This window comes from Hemiscyllium ocellatum, chromosome 4, assembly GCF_020745735.1.
Source record: "Hemiscyllium ocellatum isolate sHemOce1 chromosome 4, sHemOce1.pat.X.cur, whole genome shotgun sequence".
Classification (NCBI taxonomy): Eukaryota; Metazoa; Chordata; class Chondrichthyes; order Orectolobiformes; family Hemiscylliidae; genus Hemiscyllium; species Hemiscyllium ocellatum.
This window is the reverse complement of record NC_083404.1, coordinates 116,001,575-116,025,242: the sequence shown is the minus strand read 5'-3', so window position 1 is coordinate 116,025,242 and position 23,668 is coordinate 116,001,575.

Here is a 23,668-nt window from a genome sequence, read left to right as displayed (position 1 = left end):
GGTAAATATATCAGTTCTTCGCTAAGGAAACCAAATCTGCACACAATACTCCAGGTGTGGTCTCACCAAGTCCCTGTTGAGCTTTAGTAAAACATATTTGCTTCTACATTTGACCCCTCTTGCAATGAAAGGATAATCTTTGCCTTCCCAAATGATTGTGTCCGGGGGTTTGAAATATAAGCTGGAAAATGGGATTAATGGAGTTAAATCTTTGTTGACGAATGTGGATATGATGGGTCAAATGGATGCCTTCCATACTATCAAGATTTGTTAGTCTATGTCAATTTAACCAGCCTTAATTTTAGTCTTCTCACTCCTTTCTTTTTTTTAATTTGTGGGATTACATTTTCCACACTCCAATCTACTGGCATTTTCCAAAATTGCCACAGAATGCTAAAAGGTGACAACCATTATTTTTGTGGTTCTGTCCTTTAATACATTGACCAGATTATCATGCCCTGCATTTAATTTTACAACCCTACATTTATCTTCACTAATCTATTACTTTTTACATAATTATAAAAGCTTTTGTGTGCCTTGTAAGATTACTCCCCTACTCTACTGTTAATGAACATTTTAGTCTTCCTTTGCAAAATTTGAGTCAAGTCTAAGATGGTGAAGCAAATTTTCCTGTTCAATTGTTCTACTCAAAAGGAATGTTAAATTGTTGCCATTCATGCACTCAGTCATTAAATAGAAACTACCGTCTATCCCTGGTCATGCTTTTTCTTTGATGAAGGTACCCAGTCTATCATTGCTAACTCTTGCCATCTATCTTTGTAGATTCTTTTGTATAGATCTAGGACACCAGTTTTGGTGACTAACTTCACTTTCAATTATAATAACAAATTCTGTTATGTTAATTGTTCTTGACAAGACCTCTTGCATAAAGATTATTAATTAATCCCCTTTCCCGTTGCAGAAAACCATATCTAGGATGACTTGTTTCCCAATTAGTTTCTCAATGCATTGTTTGAAACAAAACTGCATAGATTGTTGAAAGAAAATCTTTGTTTTCAATGTGACATCAGCCTAACGGTTATCATTGTTGCATTAATACTGTAGGACTGACTTCACACCTTCTATTGTCAAAGTGAGGTCCCCCTCAATTCACAGTATGTGTGACAGTTCAAGGTGATGGTAGAATCTTTGAAATTGGACTATGAATTCCAGCACTTCTTTTGAGAAGGGATTAAAGAAAGGAAGGCAGTGAATGGGTCTTTCATCATGGGATTTATTTTTCTTTCTCTTAAATGGTGAATATTAAGAACTTTAATTTATCTCATCCCCATGTAGATCCTGAGCTCTGTCCCTGGTGGATATTACATAAGTATCTTTTATCTTTACTGCTTTTAAAGAATATTTGACCAACTGCTGATGTTTTCAACCTGACCATCTGCCCAGTCCCTCTTGACATCTGATTTACTATGAACTATTTTAAGAGTTACTTGCCATGGCTCCCAGATGTCTATGGCAAAAATCTGAAATTCCAAAGAACTTGCTCCCAGGTTGGATTTGCATAGTTGGAAATTGCCCCAAATCTGCGGTCCTGAACCCAGAGTTAAAATAACCTAGCTGTGGATGACAATAAAAAAAATTAAAAGATCTGAATTGTCATTCAGGATCAAAAGTAGCGAGCAATTCTGAGGTAGGCAATGGAATTGGTGGTGGGGAGGTATGTTTGCCGGTGGCTGCTAAAAAAGATGGCTGTGATCCCGATTTTAGCACAGGAGCTAGTCATTGAGCAGCATCAGCAGTGACACTGGCAGACATCTTAGGTGTCCACTGCATTGGACGCACTCTGAGGATGAGGTTGCATTGACGGTTTTGTGTCCTCAGAGTTACCATTTGGAGTCTGAAGAGGTTCTGCATCATCTCCTCAAGAGAAGGCTGACTATTATCTACTTCCAGTTCTACATCCTAAAAAAGCTCAGCATTCTTGCTGTATCTTAGGCTATAAGGGCAACACGGAGGCTCAGAGATTAGCACTGCTGCCTCACAGTGCTAGGGACCCAAGTTCAATTCCAAACTCAATTGCACAATCTCCCCATATCTGTGTGGATCCTTTCCAGAAGCTCCAGTTTCCTCCCACAGTCCAAAGATGTGCAGGTTAGGTGGATTAACTATGCTGAATTACCCATTCTGTCCAGGGATATGCAGGCTAGGTGGGTTTGCATTGATAAATGTGGGGTCTCAAGGATTGGGTATGGATGGGGTGCTTTATGGAGGGTTGGTGTAGATGCAATGGGCTGAATGATCTAGGTTATTCTATGAAGTGAGTAACTGTGGCAAAGAGAGCCAGGATTGCATGGTGAGTTTGTGTGGAAATGTGGTCACCAACAAATGCTGTTAAGTGCATCAGTCATTAAATATTGAGTACCACTGCATGAGGAAATCTCTAATCTCTATCACTTGGAGTCCGCACGGATTACACACAGTTTTGCTTATCATGCTTCCTGCATGGCAAGTTGCTATGCTTGTTTGGCTCAAGCCAATAAGCAGTCATGAGTGACATTGCAAGACCCTAAAGTGGAAATGTTTTCTTTTTGTTACCCAATATCTTGTAAACATCCGAGGAAGTGAAAATGTCTTATGGTTCTGGAAGGAGAGAAGCTCATTACACATTCTATTTTAATTTGACAATAATATGGAACAAGTCGTTTTAATTACTTCTAAAGCACAGTGAACTACTAAGATGTATCAGTACCTGAATGAAGAGCTCTTCTTGTGATCTGTTGGTAAATTATTCGATTACCCATCGTGCCTATTTCTGCAGTATGTTTGGTTGTGATGCAAACTGCTGCGATAAAGATTATTGCTGATAACTTAGTTGTTGGCAAAAGAGGAAAGCCATTCATGGGTTCTTGCACTGTATCCTTAATCAGGATGGAGCCACACAGGAAGCAGAATGCCAACCACCACCCTTCTGTCTGATTAAATACCCCATCACCACCAAGCCGTTCAAGAGGAGCATATTAAATTCCATCTTGTTAATCTGTACTGCAGCTTTTCTTCACTTCTCAACAAAGTTCATAAGGTACAGCCCCCTTTGCCCACAGTAACCTAGTGTGCTAACATTTAGAACAGTCAGATAGACATACTTACATTCAATGCCAATAGGTCAAGGAACCTCATCTGGCGAGGCTGTCAAGAGCAGAAAAAGAAGATGTTTCAATATGTGTGGTATGGAAAGGTCTCTAACAGAAGTAAAATGTCAAATACTTTTATGAAATATACATCTCTATGTTCGTGAGTGAAAGAGTCACAAAGGGTAACAAATTATTAATAAGCATACATGGTATAATCAAGAGTGTGCTACCATATATGGCGAAAGTGAGTACTGCAGATGCTGGAGATTTGAGTCAAGAGTGTGGTGCTCGAAAAACACAGCAGGATAGGCAGCATCCAAGGAGCACGAAAATTGATGTTTCGGGCAAAATTCCTGATGAAGGGCTTTTGCCTGAAACACCGATTTTTCTGCTCCTCAGGTGCTGCCTGACCTGCTGTGCTTTTCCAGCACCACACTCTTGACTCCAATTTCCAGCATCTGCAGTACTGACTTTCACCATATATGGTAGCATATATCTCCAATCATACTATAATGTACATAGGTTACACACCATTGCTGGGGGCATACCTAAGATCGCCAACTGAAGACAACAGATTACTCAGCACAAAGCAGGTTTTGAATCTTTGTTTGACGAGAAATTTCAATCATGAATATTTCACAAAAACAGATGATTATTTGATAATTTATGCAGATAAGCAGAAACAGTCCATTACAATATCAGTGAGAGACTTCATAGCTTCATTTAACTTCACAGCAAGAAACACTGCAGTGATAGTCATGGTGATGTGACAAGTAATTGAATTATTTACCAACAGATCACAAGATCACCCTTCACTCAGATACAGATTTTATCCTTCAGTAGTTTGCTGTGCTTAAACAATAATTAAGAATATGTTTTTCTTATTGTTGGAAAATGGAAAACAGAAAATGTAATGAGCTTGTTTCCTTGCAGGAGCAGTGACCTGTGATATTTAAATGTGGAAAGTGACATTGCAACACCCTTAGTTGAGCTGGCTTTTTTGTTAAGAGGATAACAGAAAGATCTAGATGCTAACTTTTCAAATGCAGTTCTGGTCACTTTCACAAGGATTGTAGGATATCTAATATCAGAAATAGAAAGCTGTCAATCTGGATATTCTCCTGAGTCTGTGCCTGTGAGTATATTCATAAACTAGGATTCCATGAACATTTGTGGATATGTAACTCAGTTTATATCACTGAAAAAAACAAAGTCAAATGGCAAAATGTGACAGATCAGGGCATCATGAGTGTCAAAAGTATCGATGATAACTGAAAAGAGAAATTAGTAGCTTAAACATTGAGAGCATCTCGTCCCAATCTTTTGAGTTGAATCCTGTTCTATGACAATATAACTTCAGCAATAGATTTAAACATCATCTGTATATAAAACCAGGGTATTGATTGATTTTTTTTTGTGTGGAGTTACCTTGTTAATCATTCATTTTATCTATATGGGAACAGAAGGAAACCATTCAGCCTGATTAGCCAACGCATCATTTAAATTATGGCTGATCATCCTTAATACTATTTTCCAAAGTGATCTCCACATCCCTTAACTTCATTAGTGTCTAGAAATCTATTGATTTCTGCCTTGGATCTGCTTGGTGAATAAGGTTCCACTGTCCTCTGGGGTAGATAATGTCACAGATTCACCTCACTCCAAGTGAAGAAATTCTTCCTCATCACAATCTTGAATGGTCTGTTCTTCATTCTGAGATTATTTCCCCAGTTCTAGAGTCACCAATCGGAAGAAAGTTACTATCCACATCCACATGTTATGCCCTGTAATAATTTTGTTCATTTCAATGAGATCACCCTTCATCCCTCAAAACTGTAGAGAATGCCATAAATACTGCCATTTATCAGACTGATCCTCATCTTCATTCTCTACATCTATCTTAAAAGATAGTTGAATCTCTATTTTACAGCTTCATACATCATTTTACAAAGTGCTGTAGACAGATTCTCCGAGGAGAAATTTTGTTTAACCTGGCATCCTGAAGGTCATTAGATCAGATTAATCTAAACAGAAGATATAATCTGCATGCAATCTCAGTTTATTAAAAAGCATGTCCTTTCCTGGTCACAAGAAATTCATAGAGTGCAGTATGATTTACTGCAGGTTAAAACTGAGAGGGAGGAAAAGGTTTGGGATTGATTATTAACAACTGGTTCAAGTTTAGTTTCTGCAGGTTAGAGGAAAAGGATCAGGACCATGTTGCATGGACTATTCAACACAAACTCATAAAATTTAATTACTTAAAATTTGGAGAGAACCTTTTGGGGTACAGGGTACAACCTCGATGTCAAGCAAGTGATTGAGGATTCAGGGAAGAGTAATAAAAAGGATCTCAATTAAAGTGCATTGAGCTTGATTTAAGAGTTTGACACAACGGGCCCAGAATTTATGAAAACATGCATCCAGAACAACAGCATGATGGGATAATATTCAGGGCAAAATATTGGGGGACGTCAAGTCCAAATGGATTGCATCTGTTTTTGCAGTTTTCCATGGGCTCCATGAATCTTGAACACCAATACAGTGATGTCACTGCAGAAACCACCCACTATTCATTACCATACTTGACCTCTACACATATTTCTTACATTCTTAGGTGGAAATTTACACCTAAGATTTAGACAGAGCAGCCCTGGGTCATATTTCAGTTTATTCTGATGATTTATGTTAATTTTTCACAAAGTAATTTCATGACTTTAACTGTTAATTTTCATGCCTAAAAGAAAAATGTCATTGGTTTGATACTTTTGTTGTACTCATAACAAAATGTTCTAAGGTACTTCCGAGAACATTATTAGTGAAGGTGTGTCCAAACCCTGCATAAACTGATATTAAGACAGCTGACTAAATGCTGATTCAAAGAGATCAATTTAAGGAGCTTCTAAGGGAAAGTAGAGAAATGGTGAGGAGCTGATGGGCAGGAAGCCTATGCAGGTCAGCAGTCAGGTGGAAGAACCATATTTAAATTTATGGCTGAAGCTGATAGTAAAATACATTGCATGTAAAAACACTGAGAAGTTTAGAGGGAAATGCAAGAGCTTAGATTTCATGCGTCTGAAGACAAAACACTCAATGGTGTGGTGATGGAAATCAGAAACTTGCAAGGGGACGGAATAGATAAGTGCAAAAATATCAGAGAAGTTTTCGGGCCGAAGCTTTCTATTCCCTTTCTTCCAGATATTGATGTGAGCTAATGAGATTCTCAGGAAAAGGTGGTGTAAAGTTCAAATTTGAATTTTAAAGAAGTGAAAAGAAGCATACTGGACAGAGTGTTCTGATATAATGGGACATTCCTCTGCAACTTCACATTACAGAAAATCATGTTATGGAAAGCTGCTAGGGAATATCGCATTGTAGAAGATCGCTATGGAAAATCACTATAACAGCTCAATGGAAAGGTTGCCTTATCCACACAGCGTCCCACAATTCGTTAATCATGTTATAGCCAATTCACATTGACGAAACACGTAATACCAAAACAACCTGTATGACTAATTCAGTAGGGCCTGGTTTTCCTCCTGATTCATGTCATTTTGGGTGTGCCTATGTCAAATGGATTGCAGCAGTTTAAGAAGAAAGCTCAACACCACCTTCTCAAATGCAACAAGAATGGGCACAGCCAGTGATTCATGAATGTAAAAAACAAAACATTTCTAAAATTTTAAGTTAGCTATCTATAACAGAGTTGATAGGAGTTCCCATTCTACAATTAATGGATAAAAAAAGCCTTCACATTGAGGATGTCCTCTCTTGTGTTGTGTAGCACTACCACCATGTTAAACATCAAGTTACTCAAAGCTAATTATCCATGAAATACTGTGAGCCATTAGCAGCAGCAGAAATTTTATTTAAAAGTAATCTGTAACCGCATGCCACAAAATATTCCCTACATCATCATTGCCATCGAACCAGGAGGTCAATACTGGTTCAATAAAGAATGCAGGAAGGCAGGTCAGGAGCAGCACCAGTCGGTCCTAAAAATGAGTTGCTAGCCTGATGAAGTGAGCATACAGGACTACTGGCAAACCAAACAAGCACACACAGCAGGTTAGAGATGGGAGTTAGTGATTCCACTAACAACACTCAAATCTAAGCTCTGCAATGCTGGGACAAGCCAAGAACAGGAGATTGAGGCTCCACAAATATACCCATCCTCAATGATGAGGGAGTTAGCATATCAGTGCAAAAGACACGGCTGAAACATTTGAAGCTGTCTTCAGATGTAAGTATCAAGTGAATGATCCATCTCAGCCACTGCCAGCATGACAGGTGCTAATCTTCAGTCAATTCAATAGACTTTCCATGATATCATGAAAAGGCTGAATGCACTGGATTCTGAAAATGCTATGCATCCCATTTTATCAAGAATCAAATAATATTCAAGAAATATTTCTGAAGACATGTACTGCAGATCTAACTGTGTCTCTCATCAAGCTATTTCACGTAAGGCTACAAGAAGTGGCAGCTAACGATCAATATGAACAAAGCAGAGCATATCCAATCTGGCTTCTTACTGTCCTTTCATCTACAGTCAATTAACAGTAAAGTGATGGAAATGTCATTGATGTAGCTAGTCAGTGTTACTCGCAAATGAGCAATCTGCTCGCCAACACACAGTTTGGGTTTCAGCTAGAGCCACTTAGCCCCTGCCCTCAATCCAGCCTTCGTGCAACTGTGGGAAAAAGAGCTGAATTGCAGAAGTGAAGTGACAGTGACCACCTTGATAGCAAGTCAAGTTTGGCATCAAGGATCCCCAGCAAAACTGGAATAAATAGGAAAGTTGCAGATAGAGTCGTGCCTAGCACAAAAGACAACAATTGTGGTTGCTACAAATGATCTAAGTTCCAGGTCATTTTACAGGAACTGCTCAGGATAGTGGCATGGACCAATCAACTTTTGTTACATCATCATAGAATTATAGACTCACAAAGCATTGATACAGTTCCTTTGGTCCGACCAGTCCAAGTTGACCATGTTCCCAAAGCTTAATTTAGATAAATGCACCACATTTTGGAAAAGCAAACCAGAGCAGGACAGTTACACCTAATGGTAAGGTTCGAAGGAGTGTTGCTGAACAAAGAGACCTTGGAGTGTAAATTCATAGTTTCTTGAAAGTGGAGTTGCAGGTGGATGAGATAGTGAAGAAGGCGTTTGGCATGCTTTCCTTTATTGCTCAGAGTATTGAGTACAGGAGTTGGGAGGTCATGTTATAGGACATTGTTAGGCCACTTTTGGAACATTGCATGCAATTCTTGTCTCCTTCCTATTGGAAGGATGTTGTAAAACTTGAAAGAGTTCAGAAAAGATTTACAAGGGTGTTGTCAGGATTGTAGGATTTGAGCTTTTGCGAGAGATTGAATAGGTTGGGGTTGTTTTCCCTGGAGCGCAGAGGCTGAGGGGTGATCTAATGGAAGTTTATAAAATCATGAAGAGCATGGACAAGAAATAATAGATGAAGTCCTTTTCCTGGGGTGGCTGAGTCCAGAACTAGAGGTCGTAGGTTTAGGGTGAGGGGAAAAGATATAAGAGAGATCTAAGGGGCAACTTTTTCACACAGAGGGTGATGCGTGTATGGAATGAGCTGCAGAGGAAGTGGTGGAGGCTGGTACAATTGCAACACTTAAAAGGCATCTGGATAGGCATATAAATTGGAAGGGTTCAGAGGGATATGGGCCAGATGCTGACAAGTGGGACTAGATTAGGTTGGCATGGACGAGTTGGACCAAAGAGTATGTTTCCATGCTGTACATCTCTATGACTCTATGACGCTCGTCTCAATTGCCTGCATTTGACCAATACCATTCCAAACCTTTCCTATTTATTAACTTATCCAAATGTCTTTCAAATGTTGTAACTGTATCTGCAGCCATCACTTCTTCTGACAGTTCATTTTGCACAGAGACCACTTTACATAAAAAAGTTGTCCCTCATATCCTTTTTAAAACTTTCTTCTCTCGCTTTAAAAATATGCCCCCAAGTTTTAACTCCTCACTCGAGGGAAAAGACCCTTGCTATTCACTTTATCTAAACTCATGGTCACCACTCAACCTTCTACATTCCAGTGAAAAAGTCCTAGCCTATCCAAGCTATTTTTATAATTCAAATCCTCTATGCCCAGCAACATCCTGATAAATCTTTTCTGAATCCTCTCTGGTTTAATAATATAATTTCCGACAGAAGGGCGACCAGAACTTCACATAGTACCTCAAAAGAGGCCTCACCTATGTCTCCTGTACAACTTCAACATGACAATGACCTTCAGAAATGCTCACTCAATGTTCAGCGCCATTCATGGCCACATGCAGCAAGACTTGAACAACACTTAAAAAAAAACAAGGTCAGGAGGTCTTTTTGGAGCAGTGACCGTATCTAATTTGTGTAAGGAAGAATATGAATGTGACAGAAAAATAGGTGGAAAGGCAAATTTTGAGAGGAATATAAAGAATTTACAAAGAGATATTGATAGGTTAAATAGTAGGCAAAAAGTTGACAAATGAAGTATAATGTCAGAAAACATAAAGTTGTTCATTTTGGAAGGAAGAATAAAAAGACAAGAGTATTAATTAAATGGATGAAAACTGAAGAAAGCTGCGACACAAACAGATTTGGAGGATTTGTGCATGAAACACACAAAGCTCACACACAGGGGCAGTAAGTAATCAGGAAGGTTAGTGCAATGTTGTTTGGCCCTTGTTTAGAATATGAAGGTAGGAAGCCTTACTGCAATTTTACACGGAGCTGGTGAGACCGCATCTAGAGTACTGAGAGTAGTTTCGGTCCACTTATTTATTTCATTGCAGGCAGCTCAGAGAAAGTTCATTTGCATGATCCCTAATATGGAGGGATTTTCTTATAAGCAAAAGTTAAACAGGTTGGTACTCCACTCACTGGAATTTAGAAGAATGACAAGTGATCTTGTTGAAACATATCGAATTCTTAAAGAATCTGTCAACCTAAATGTTGAGAGGATGTTTCCTGTCATGGGAGAGTCTAGGAAAAGAGGGCATAGGAGGAGAATAAAGGGTGTCAATTTAAGACTAAAATGAGTAGGAATTTCTTCTCTCAGAGGGTTTTAAGTCTTTGGCATTCCTTACCGTAGTTGGCTGTGGAGTCAGAGTTCTTGTTATATTTAAGGCTGAGATAGATAGATAGACTCTTGATCAGTAGGGAAATCAAGAACTATGGGGAAAAATACAGGAAAGTGGATGTGAGGATTGTTGGATGAGGCATAATCCTATTGAGTGTGAAGCAGTCTTGTTCCTATAGCTTAGAGTCTTCTCATCTTCTCAAGCTTTTTTGATCATTCTGTCCTATGTGACCTCCTTACAACAGGATCTCAGCGCAACTCCAAGGAAGTTTGACTGCTCAGTGTTGAAACCTCAATAGTGGGACTTAAGCAATACCCAGAAATACAATCAAGAACTCCAATAGGCTGGAAAGTTTCCAGCTGACTCTCATAACACTTAGATGTGTCAATCCTCTCCAACACAAATTGTCTACAATTTACTCATGTTTACTGTACATAGAACACTGAAAGTCATCAATCACTTATTTCATTCCAGCTAAAGATAGTGAGGCATGTTAGAACTGCAATATTTCATCCATTAACACATTCTTGTCAAAGTAATTTTTCAGAACATTTATTTAAAAGGTTCTGAAGTGTGTTTTGTGCCTTTTTTAATTTACGTTCAGTTGCAGAATAAATAATTGACCACTTCACTACTTGACCTTGTTAAATTTTCATTAAAAGGTCATTAATTTCCATTTAAATCTGGTCTATATCATATGTCCTCTTAAATCATGATTTATATTAATATTGTTTGTAGTAACAACGTTATTTGAAATGCCCTTGCTATATAACCTCTACTTTGAAACACGTGAATTAAAATTTGAATGAAATGGCTGGTGACAAGAAACAGAGTGCGATATTGCGTTCGGATGAAAGGTCACAAAGACATGAAAAGACATGAAATGTTAACTCTTTCTCTCTCCACTGAAGCTGAGTACTTCTCATATTTTTAGTTTTCACAATTGATTCAGCATTACTCACTAACAAAACAGACAATAGTCAGGCAATTAACATGTCTTCGTAATAATTATCCTGGAACACATGCCAAGGGGATAATAGTGAGCCATTTGTGTAAGTCACCAAAACAAAGAAGGAAAGGAATTACAGATGAAGCATGCAGGACAAACATGCTCAATTATCGAACAAAAGAAGTGCTTGTAAATTCAATCAACTGGGCACCAGTTTAAATATTATTGAACGCAAGTGGGGAAAAATATAGACGGTCATTTCACATTCTTTTTACTGCTGTCTTAAAACACAATACAAATCCTGTTCATCCATCACTTCTGTGTCTGCTGACCTACGTTGTCTCCTCAACCAACGATGTCTTGCTATCCCTCTTTTCATGTTGAGGATTTCAGTCCAGTGAATTGCAGGTGATATTCTGTTGCATTATAAGTACTTCTGTAGTTGTTTAAAATCTTTCAATTTTAAATGGGCTGTCTAAATCTTTCCCCTCTCACCTGAAGCCTATGCTCTCTAGCTCTGGATTTCTCCACCCCAGGGAAAAGACTCTGTCTATTTACCCTATCCATGGCCCTCATGATTTTATAAACCTCAGTCTCCAATTCTCCAGGGAAGACAGCCCCAGCGTATTCAACCAAAATATGACTGGTTCTCAGGAGTATGCTAATGTTTCAGGAGATGCTAATTCCTTTGTTCAATCTCACCACAAACAGTTACTTATAACTATTTACAATGTACTTGATTGATTCAGCTGGAATGTCAGCTTGTCACCTTGTTTTATAAGAGGCAGACTCTGTCACTGAATCTACTGTCAGTGACAGTGGTACATGTTTATGTTCAACAAGGTAGATGTTCAGAGGCTGTTTCCACTTAGCAGGTGAAATTTTATCAAGGATGCATCATTTTAAATAAAGGACAATTACTTAAAACAGAGATGAAGTGGCTCTTATTTTCTCAGAGGGCCAGGATACTTTGGAATTAGTAATTGCATGTGTTAAAGGTTGATCATACAGTTTCTTAAACTATTGGAGATTTGAGAAAAAATATATTCTCACTTCTGAGTCATTAGATCTGGGTTCAAGTCCACTGAAGGACAAAAAAATCAAGGCTGACATTTCACCACAGTCATGAGGGAGTGCTGCACTGTTGGATCAGCTAGCTTTTGGGGAGAGATGCTAAACTGAGTACTTATCTGCATGATTGGGTGAATATAAAATACATAAAATATCATTTCAAGGAGAAGTGCTATTGCCCGATTCCTGGCCAAGACTTAATCCTCAATCTAAGCCATAAATAAAAATTAACCGGTTATTCTGTATGGGAGCTTTCTATGCACAAGTTGATTGTACATTTTCTGTATTATGTATGACAACAAAAGTAATTAATTGCCTATAAAGCACATTGAGATATCTGGTGACCATAAACAATGCTATATAAATGCAAGTCTTTTTTATCCATTCAAGACTTATAGCCATAAAAGTATTTATATTGAGGAAGGAGACCATTTATTCAATCCTGACCATGCTCTTTCTTTCAGACACAATCCAAGTATGAATCCAACAGTGCCGTTCTGTACATGCTGCTCTAAACTTAGAGTTACAGAGTTTCAGGTCATTACTATAATTGTTGCACAAAACAGTCTTCTTTCTTAAATCTGTGTATCTTAAACCTTGCACCAGCATCTGCAGACCTCACTTTTTACTCGAAGATTTTAACCTACTGCGAATCCTCTTGCAAGGATGCCTTCCTTGAAGAAGCTCTCTTCCTCCCTCTACAAGGATTCCAGTGAGTCCCTCTCTCACTGCACCCCCCAGGTCATCTCCTCTGCACAGAAGCTCTTCAGCCACGTTCTCAAACAGACTCGTTACCACAGCCACATCTCCTTCCTCAGCACCTGCCTATGGAACCGACTGATCCCGCACGGACTCTGGACTACATTCCAACCAACAAAATTCGGACCAAACCAGGACAACCTGTACCTACAACAAATCCGAAGCCTCCAGCAACAGACGTCCCTCCGGATCCTCCGCTCCACCCTTGCAGCCATGCGTCCCTCATTCCTGATGAAGGGCTCTGGCCCAAAACGTCGAATTTCCTGTTCCTTGGATGCTGCCTAACCTGCATGCTTTAACCAGCAACACATTTTCAGCACCATCACCTAATTGTCTACCTTACTTAAATAAGGGAAAGAAGACACTGGGTGGAATAGCTCATCAGTTCACTAACAATAGCTGCCTGTAGATCACAGAATAAATCATCATAAAATGTGGGACAGCTAAAAGATAGTACACTAATCATTGGTGACATTAATCTTCATGTAAGTTTTAAACATCAAAAGTACAAAGGTACGAAAAAACAGCTTACTGGAACAATATGTTATGGATCCAACTAGGGTCAGGCCATTTTGGATTTGATAGTATGTAACGAGGCAGATATAAGAAAGTATCTCAGTGTAAAAGATCCCTTGGGGAACATGGTCAAGTTTAGTATTCAGATTGAGAGTGAGAAACTTAGAGTAAAAAGTGAGGTCTGCAGATGCTGGAGATCAGAGCTGAAAATGTGTTGCTGGTTAAAGCACAGCAGGTCAGGCAGCATCCAAGGAACAGGAAATTCGACGTTTCGGGCCAGAGCCCTTCATCAGGAATGAGGAGAGGGTGCCAGGCAGGCTAAGATAAAAGGTAGGGAGGAGGGACTTGGGGGAGGGGCGATGGAGATGTGATAGTTGGAAGGAGGTCAAGGTGAGGGTGATAGGCTGGAGTGGGGTGGGGGCGGAGAGGTCAGGAAGAGGATTGCAGGTTAGGAGGGCGGTGCTGAGTTCAAGGGAATCGACTGAGACAAGGTGGGGGGAGGGGAAATGAGGAAACTGGAGAAATCTGAGTTCATCCCTTGTGGTTGGAGGGTTCCCAGGCGGAAGATGAGGCGCTCTTCCTCCAACCGTCGTGTTGTTATGTTCTGGCGATGGAGGAGTCCAAGGACCTGCATGTCTTCGGTGGAGTGGGAGGGAGAGTTAAAGTGTTGAGCCACGGGGTGGTTGGGTTGGTTGGTTCGGGCGTCCCAGAGGTGTTCCCTGAAGCGTTCTGCAAGTAGGCGGCCCGTCTCCCCAATATAGAGGAGGCCACATCGGGTGCAGCGGATGCAATAGATGATGTGTGTGGAGGTGCAGGTGAATTTGTGGCGGATATGGAAGCATCCCTTAGGGCCTTGGAGAGAAGTAAGGGAGGAGGTGTGGGCGCAAGTTTTGCATTTCCTGCGGTTGCAGGGGAAGGTGCCGGGAGAGGAGATTGGGTTGGTGGAGGGTGTGGACCTGATGAGGGAGTCACAAAGGGAGTGGTCTTTGTGGAACGCTGATAGGGGAGGGGAGGGAAATATATCCCTGGTGGTGGGGTCCGTTTGGAGTTGGCGAAAATGACGGTGGATGATACGCTGTATACGGAGGTTGGTGGGGAGGATATGTGGCTGCAAATGTGTTGCTGGTCAAAGCACAGCAGGTTAGGCAGCATCTCAGGAATAGAGAATTCGACGTGAACAGTCCATCTTCCGCAACTACACTGGCACCACCCCCCACCTTTTCCTCCGCTACATCGATGACTGTATCGGCGCTGCCTCGTGCTCCCACGAGGAGGTTGAACAGTTCATCAACTTTACCAACACCTTCCATCCCGAACTCAAATTCACCTGGACTGTCTCAGACTCCTCCCTCCCCTTCCTAGACCTTTCCATTTCTATCTCGGGTGACCGACTCAACACAGACATCTACTATAAACCGACTGACTCCCACAGCTACCTGGACTACACCTCCTCCCACCCTGCCCCCTGTAAAAACTCCATCCCATATTCCCAATTCCTTCGTCTCCGCCGCATCTGCTCCCAGGAGGACCAGTTCCAATACCGTACAGCTCAGATGGCCTCCTTCTTCAAGGACCGCAGATTCCCCCCAGACATGATCGACGATGCCCTCCACCGCATCTCCTCCACTTCCCGCTACTCCGCCCTTGAGCCCCGCCCCTCCAACTGTCACCAAGACAGAACCCCACCGGTTCTCACCTACCACCCCACCAACCTCCGTATACAGCATGTCATCCGCCGTCATTTCCGCCAACTCCAAACGGACCCCACCACCAGGGATATATTTCCCTCCCCTCCCCCATCAGCGTTCCGCAAAGACAACTCCCTTCGTGACTCCCTCGTCAGGTCCACACCCCCCACCAACCCAACCTCCACTCCCGGCACCTTCCCCTGCAACCGTAGGAAATGCAAAACTTGCGACCACACCTCCTCCCTTAATTCTCTCCAAGGCCCCAAGGGATCCTTCCATATCCGCCACAAATTCACCTGCACCTCCACACACATTATCTATTGCATCCGCTGCATCCGATGTTGCCTCCTCTGTATTGGGGAGACGGGCCGCCTACTTGCAGAACGCTTCAGAGAACACCTCTGGGATGCCCGGACCAACCAACTCAACCACCCCGTGGCTCAACAGTTTAACTCTCCCTCCCACTCCACCGAAGACATGCAGGTCCTTGGACTCCTCCATCGCCAGAACATAACAACACGACGGTTGGAGGAAGAGCGCCTCATCTTCCGCCTGGGAACCCTCCAACCACACGGGATGAACTCAGATTTCTCCAGTTTCCTCATTTCCCCTCCCCCCACCTTGTCTCAGTCGATTCCCTTGAACTCAGCACTGCCCTTCTAACCTGCAATCCTCTTCCTGACCTCTCCGCCCCCACCCCACTCCGGCCTATCACCCTCACCTTGACCTCCTTCCACTTATCACATCTCCATCGCCCCTCCCCCAAGTCCCTCCTCCCTACCTTTTATCCTAGCCTGCCTGGCACCCTCTCCTCATTCCTGATGAAGGGCTCTGGCCCGAAACGTCGAATTTCCTGTTCCTTGGATGCTGCCTGACCTGCTGTGCTTTAACCAGCAACACATTTTCAGCAGTGAGAAACTTAGGTCAGAAATATCTGCGTGAAACTTAAATGAGGGTAGTTACATATGCATTGGTGTTAAGTTGGCATGAGTGGATTGGGAAAAGAGTTCAGCAGAAAATGGGTCAAAGGGAAAGTAACAGTTATTTCAGAAAATGGTTCATGACTCACAGCAAAGATACATATCACTGAGGAACCAGGACTCCAGAAATAGGATAAGACAACTATGATTAACTAGGGAACTTAAAATTAGTATCAAATAGAAAGATAAAATATTACAATGCTGTAAAGATTAGTGCTAAACAGAGGATCAGAGAATTTTTAAAAAGCCAACAAAAGATGTCCAAAATTAATAAGGTGGAAAAAATAAATGTGAAGTAAGATTTAAAAAAATACTTTAAGCTTCTTTAAATATTTCAAAAGGAAAATAAAGGTAAAATGACAATTGCTCCTTAATGAATAAGACAAGGGAAATAATAATGGGGAACCAAGAAATGGAAGAGGAATTGAATTAATACTTTTCATCAGACTTCACAATAGAGGACATGAATAGCATTCCAAAATTAAATAACTCCAAGGAATCAAGAAGCCCAAGGAAGTAAACATCATCATCTCCAGAGAAAAGTACAAGGGAAACTATTGGGACTGAAAGCAGATGAGTCCCAAGGAACTCAAGGGGCCCAATTTAGGATTTTAAAGGAAATGCAGAGATAGTGGATGCATGAGCTGTAATTTTCCAAGAATCCTTAGGTACAGGAAAAATCCTGGAAGATTGATGTAAAACCATATACGACAAGGGAGGGAGACATAAACTCTGGACCAGTTAGCTTTGGGAAAACTTTAGACTCTATTATGAAGGATTAATAACAAAGCTGTTAGAAATACATAATATAATCAAACAAACTTAACATGGCTTCCTGACGGGAAAATCATACCCCATACATGTATTGCACTACTTTGAGGAGATAACTTGTGCATAGAAAGTTCCCACAAAGAGTATGACGAGAATAATCAGTTAATGCTTTCTTATGACTTAGATTGAGGAACAGGTCTTGTCCAGTACTCTGGCAATAGCACTTCTGTTTGAAATAACACCATAGGATCATTTATGTTCACCCAATCAGCCAGCATTTATTGTCCATCCATTGTTACCTTGAAGAAGGCAGTGGTGAGTTGTCTTCTAGAAATGCTGAAATCAGTTTGGTATTGTTACACCAACAATGCAGTTAGTCAGTGGATTTCTAGGATTTTGACCCAGTGATACCAAAGGAATGGTAATACATTTACAAGCCAGGAAGATATGTGGTCTGGAGGCGAACTTGCAGGTGACGGTGTTCCCATATATCTTCTACTCTATCCTTCTAAATGATGCTGGACATGGGTTAGGAAAATGCTGTCGAAAGACACTTGGTGAATTTCTCCAGTGCATTTTGTCAGTGGTGTGCACTCTCACTATTGAGCATTGGTAGTGGAATGGGTGAACGTTTGTGGATGTGTTGAAGCCTAATCAGAATCTTATAGAGATCCAACAGAACTTTGCTTTCTTTACAGTTCATACCTTTGTCAAGTTCCCCAATTAAAATTTAACTATGCTCTCTATATGTCTTGTCACCTTAAAATGTTTGTACACATTTACCCAAGGTTTCTTTGTCAATGCACACTCTTTAGAACTCTTGCTATCAAATTTATATTGCCTTCTGCAATCCCTTCTGCCAAAATTTGCCACCTCACTTTTCTGTGCATTCAACTTCATCTGCCCATTCTATCTAACTTCTATGCCCTGGTTGCAGTTGATTTGTATATTTTTCTTCACTGTTATACTTCAAATTTGGTATCATTGGAAAATGGTGACACTCTATAAAAGAATGATAGAATCATACAGTATAGAAACAGGCCCTACAGCCCATCAAGCCTGACCAATAAACACTAAACTACACAAATCCCTTCTATCTTACCTTGGTTCCTTGACATTTTAAGTGTTCATCTAGAAACTATATTCCGTATTCCGAATATCAATGCCACTATCATCAAGTCTGTCTTTAAGCCAATTCAATTTTTATAAAATTGATACTGGTCTTTCAGTTCCATGAGCCACAACCATTATAAACAGATTTAGTAAGGCAAATTATTACTTGAAATCCAACTGGACAACTCTCATTTTCCCTTCATTAACCTTTTCTGCTAATTCTTCAAAAATTATCAACAGGTTCTCAGTGTCAATGGCAAGGAAAATTGAGTGAGGTTATAATGAACAAGTATCATTATTACCTGCCCAAGTTTAAAGTTTCACCACTAAATCTTTTACCTAAAATGTTTTTTTTGTGTTTTTATCTTCTTATCTTGCATTTTCAGGGACTCGTACATTTGAATTCCCAGAAATATCTATTCTGCCATATGTTTCAGTGCCCTTTTGTTGAGTCTATGCAGATGCAAGCTGGCTCATATAAAAAGATGTAGGATTCTTCTTAATCAAAGGGGATCAGTATAATACTCTGCTATAGAATCATTTGCACCATTAAGCAATACACTGACATATTTCCTATATGACCCAAGTTAGCTTAATGTGAGGTCAGCTAATTGCTCTGAATGTTCATGAAGTATCCTAGGCCCATAAGACACAGTCCTGCTGACCAAGGACTACATTATCTGTCCTTATCCTGTGAGCATGATGACATTATAAAAGCTGAAAATCAAAGTCACTTTTACTCTGAGCATTTCCAGTGCCTTATTGAAGGGGTAACAATTGTGTTAGCTTGTTAAACAGTAAGTGTGTGATGCTTGTTAGATTTTACATTATTAATTATTCATTTTGCATAAGCCATTTCCATAATCACATTACAACATTAAAATATGTACGTTGTCAAGTACAAAAAAAAACCTTCAATCAAGTAGAACTGGAAAAGTTGAAAGTAATTCTCATCAACAATCAATTTGATTTGGCTCCATGCTGTCACACCTCTCTTGGAATGGCAAAGTTCCAGATTTGAACCACATATCCCAGATATAAGAATGTAATCTAGGCAGCTGCTTTGATGTGGTGCTAAGAGAATGGCACACGTTTGGATGGTAACAATAATGGAGGTGACAGAAAGCATGGAAGTTAAAAACAAAATGCATTAACATTTCTGTGGACCAGATAAATGCAAAGGTTCAAAATCTGAAACCAGTCCTTTGTTTTAATTTTCAGATATGAAATCCCCAGCCTTTGTGGCGAAGAAGCTTTTTTAGTGATGATGTCATGTGGTGATCTTTCCCTTTAATTATTTTTATCCAGATAGCACAAGGAGGCAGATCTTGAATCCAACCCCCACCCACCCCCACCCTATCAATTGGATTGGGAAACAAACCCCATGTTGGCGCCAATCTGCCAGGTGCTCTGGTTTCTACCCACAGTCCAAAGATGTGCAGGTCAGGTGAATTGGCCAGGTTAAATTACCCATAGTGTTAGGTGCATTAGTCAGAGGGAAATGGGTCTGAGTGCGTTACTCTTCAGAGGGTTGGTGTGGGCTTGTTGGGCTGAAGGACCTGTTTCCACACCTTAGGGGATCTTATCTTTAAAAAAAAACTGACCAATCAGCTAAGCCAAATAGCAACCCTCCCACTTCTTCCATTAATATTTACATGTTGCTGCAGCATTCTGGAGCCGTGAACTGTGATGGAAAAGGTTCCAATTCTTTTTCCATTCTATGATCTGTGAAGAATCTCTCCTGCTCTCACTGCCTGTCATTGGCATATCTTGGAAGAATTTTTAAATGGATGTTCAATTCATTTGACTCTATTATAAATGAACCTTCATTGACAATCAATTCCGGGAGCAGAACTTGAATCTGGAGCTTCTAGCTTAGAGACAAGATACTATTACTACACCAGAAGACTTCCTACACTTGTGGCTCCCAAAGTAGGTGTCTGGACAATACGTCAGTTGGGAGATACCATTTCCTGGTTGTGAAATCCAAGGTAATGATATCTGTTGTGGAGTTCAGAGCAAGTTACAATAGCTGTGCTCCTGCTGCAACAGATCCTCCTCCTCATATGATTCACTGGGCGGGAGCACAGCTATTTTCCAGCCTTGAAATAGGGTCAATGTGGCAAAAATATTTGAAAAGCACTTTCTTATACTGTGACTGGTTGCTGTGAAATAGACACATGCACATTTTGGAGAATTTCCTAAATTTAAAACAGTCAGGACTTCAAATTACAGGAAACCAATATATTTCATTGCTCTCCAAATAATATGTTCACTTAAAACAAAGTGTTTTTTTTCTGATACTTCCTGTTGCAACTTTTACTGATCTACCTCTTCACTTTATTAAATGAAGAACTTAAATTTGTTCCTGCATATGGAAGTTGCACATTCAAAGCAAGTAAATGAAAGAACTGTGATAATATAGTGTCTTGAATAACCTTCTGATGTCTCAAACCACTCTACAGCCAATAGCATGCAAATAAAGTGTAGGGAAAGTATCCAGACTTGAGTATCTTGAGTTGGATTTCAGTGAGTTATTAATCTGACTTTAAGAATAAGGAAAGTTTTAGACCCCAACAGCATCTTGCATTTGTAAAGCTGTTTAAAGCATGTGAAACGTGTTAATAAGGTGAGATTATATAGTCACTTCATGTGAAGCTTCATCCTAGTGGTTTGAAATTCATAAAATAATATTTGGGGTAGGCTTAGATACAGTAGAAATGTACTCAAGGCCATATTGGGTCTTATGTGGAGGTGTCATAAACTAGATTCAAATTTTGTGAGGGTTCTTTTCAGTACCTGCACAAACGGGTTTCTGCACTATGCAAATCATATGTGCAGGTCACCATTTGTATGCTTTGACCTTGTTAATTCATAATGCAATTTAGACAGGCGTGGGCTTAAAAGAAGAAAGACAAAACTAGCATTTAGTGTCGGACTTCTTCGTTTCTTTGGAGCATGGGGCACAATTGATAACTAGGCAAATATAATGACCATTTTAAGCTCAACAGGATCCCAAAAATACCAAAGCCTTGCAGCTAACTGTCAGTCAATATTAACTCATATGTGCTCCATGGCAACGTCTCCACCAATCAGAGTCCACTTGATCAGCACTCTGGCCTAATACATTATAAATGTTCATTTCCCTTTAAATTTGCACTTTCGTGAATTGTTCTAATGAATGCAAGAAGAAAAGTTTCCACCAAATGGGTCTTTTCCTCAGTATGCTGAAACAACAGACTTGAAAGAATGACTAGCCAATTCTTTTCAAGAATGTCAGTCAGCTCACTGAGAAACTGCTGCTTTTCATTCAAATGTCCCATGGGATTATTTTTGTACAATTTCTGTTGAACGTCTCATCAGAATGGCTGCACTCTCAATTATTGCACTGAAACGTCAGTCGAGATTACATAGTCAGTGTTAAACCCAAGCCTTCAGATTCAGTAGGAATGCTGTAACTGATTCCAGGCAATGATGAACAAGTAAATAGAGTGAAGTCTTTGTAATGGGTTTTCCTGTGTTATTACACTTTCCAAACTTGGGCCCTAGAATTGAAGAATCATCTATTGTCTCAAATCCTGAACATGATGAATGTAGATGGTCAAGTCTGGAGTCAGAGTGGGGTGTTAGGACATAGGGGACAAAGAAGGATCAGGTTCCAGAGAGAAAAAAAGCAAGCCAGTCCCAAGCAAATGAGCGTGGGTCCAGGGCTAGAGGGAAGAGGGACTTGAGCGATGCCAAGATGCTGGGTTCAGACAAGAGACAATGCGGTGTCAGGTCAGAGTCTGGGGGATGTAAGTGGGCTGGAGAGGTATAATTGGAGTGAGGTAAGTACGGTTTAAGTTCAGTAGTTCATCAGGAGTTAAACTATGTATTTTATGACTAGCTATTTACTTCATTTCATTGAAATCTTCTAAATCCCTTGATTTAAAGGGAGACTTTCAGAGGGTTTCACACGTAGTGGAATTGTCCAGCAGAATCTTCAACTTCCCGGGCAAGCATTTAGAGCTTATGACAATCAAAAATCTAGGGTCCCCATACACAACTCGCATCCTGTTGGAATAATGACTGGCCTCGGAAATTCTGGGACTTTAGTTTTTCCAACGCTTTGTTTATATTCATCTAAATTATACTTTTAGGGTCTTGAGGTGAATAGTTTAGTGCTTTGATACCTAGGAAGACCCAAAAATATAGAAGTTGGGGTTGCTGAGGAGCAGGGTAACATTTTGTGCTGCATCGGTGCCAGGAAATAACCATCGCCAGCATGAGCGAATACAACCATCGCTTCTTGACAGTCGCATTGCTAAATCATATACTATCAACAGCACGGGGGTTTAAAATGAGAAGAAGCAGAACTAAACTCATCATATCAGAGGCTAGGAATTCACCCTGTAACTCCCTGACCATTACCTACAGGGCACAGGTCAGAAGTATGATGGAATACTCCATACTTGCCTTGATTAGTTCAGTTCCAAAACAGTCCACTTGATAAACATTCAATATTCACTTCCTTTACCAATAACACATAGTATCAGTAATGTGTATTATGTACAAGGTACGTGCAATAAATTATCAAGACACCAAGTGCATAGATGAGGGCAATGTGTTTGAAGTAGTTGTCTTGGATTTCATCAGAAGTCACATGACACCAAATTATAGTCCAACAGGTTTAATTGAAATCACAAGCTTTTGGAGTGCTGCTCCTTCATCAGGTGAAATCACTTGGAGTTCAGCAAGGTCTTTTGTTATGTTTCTGCATGAGAGACTGATAGTGAAGTAAGACCCTGTCAGATCCAAGGAAATTTAGCAAATTGGATCCAGAATTGACATTAGTTTTGTTGGTAGTATCTAATGGATCCTTTAAATTCATTAATCGCTGTTTAGTGTGTTGGTAGGTTTGCAGGCGACCATAATGCCAAGGGGTCTGAGTAGTCTGGAAGTCATTTCTGATATGTCTTTGATGTATGGTAATGTGGCTATAGATTTTGGTCGTGTTGTGTCTGCTGGTTTGGGTGTGTTTCTGAGGAATCAGCAGATTGTGTTTATTGGGTACCTGTTTTTCTTGAAAACGTTGCATAGATATTTTCTTCTGCTGTACGTGGTTCCTGGGTGTGATGTAGCTGATTGAAATAATGTCTTAATGCAGCTCTGTTTATGGGTGTTGGGATGATTGCTTCTGAAGTTAAGTATTTGGTCTGTGTTTGTTGTTTTTTCTGTGGACACTGGTTTGAAGCTCTCCATTAAATATACGTTCAACTATCACAGAACAAATTAGAGGAAACATACAACACCATCAACAATATCCCTGACAGGCATAAAATTCACAAAGGAGGAGGAGAACGACAACAGACTCGCATTCCTAGACATGACAGTTGAATGTACATTCAACGGAGAGCTTCAAACCAGCTTCAAACAGCACAACGAAAAACTATAGCCAGATTACTTGCATCAAAGACATGTCAGAAATGACTTCCAGACTACTCAGACCCCTTGGCATCATGGTAGCCCACAAACCTACCAACACACTCAAACAGCGACTAATGAACCTCAAAGATCAATTAGATACTTCCAGCAAAACAATGTCATTTACAAAATACCATGCAACAACTGTAAAATACACTAG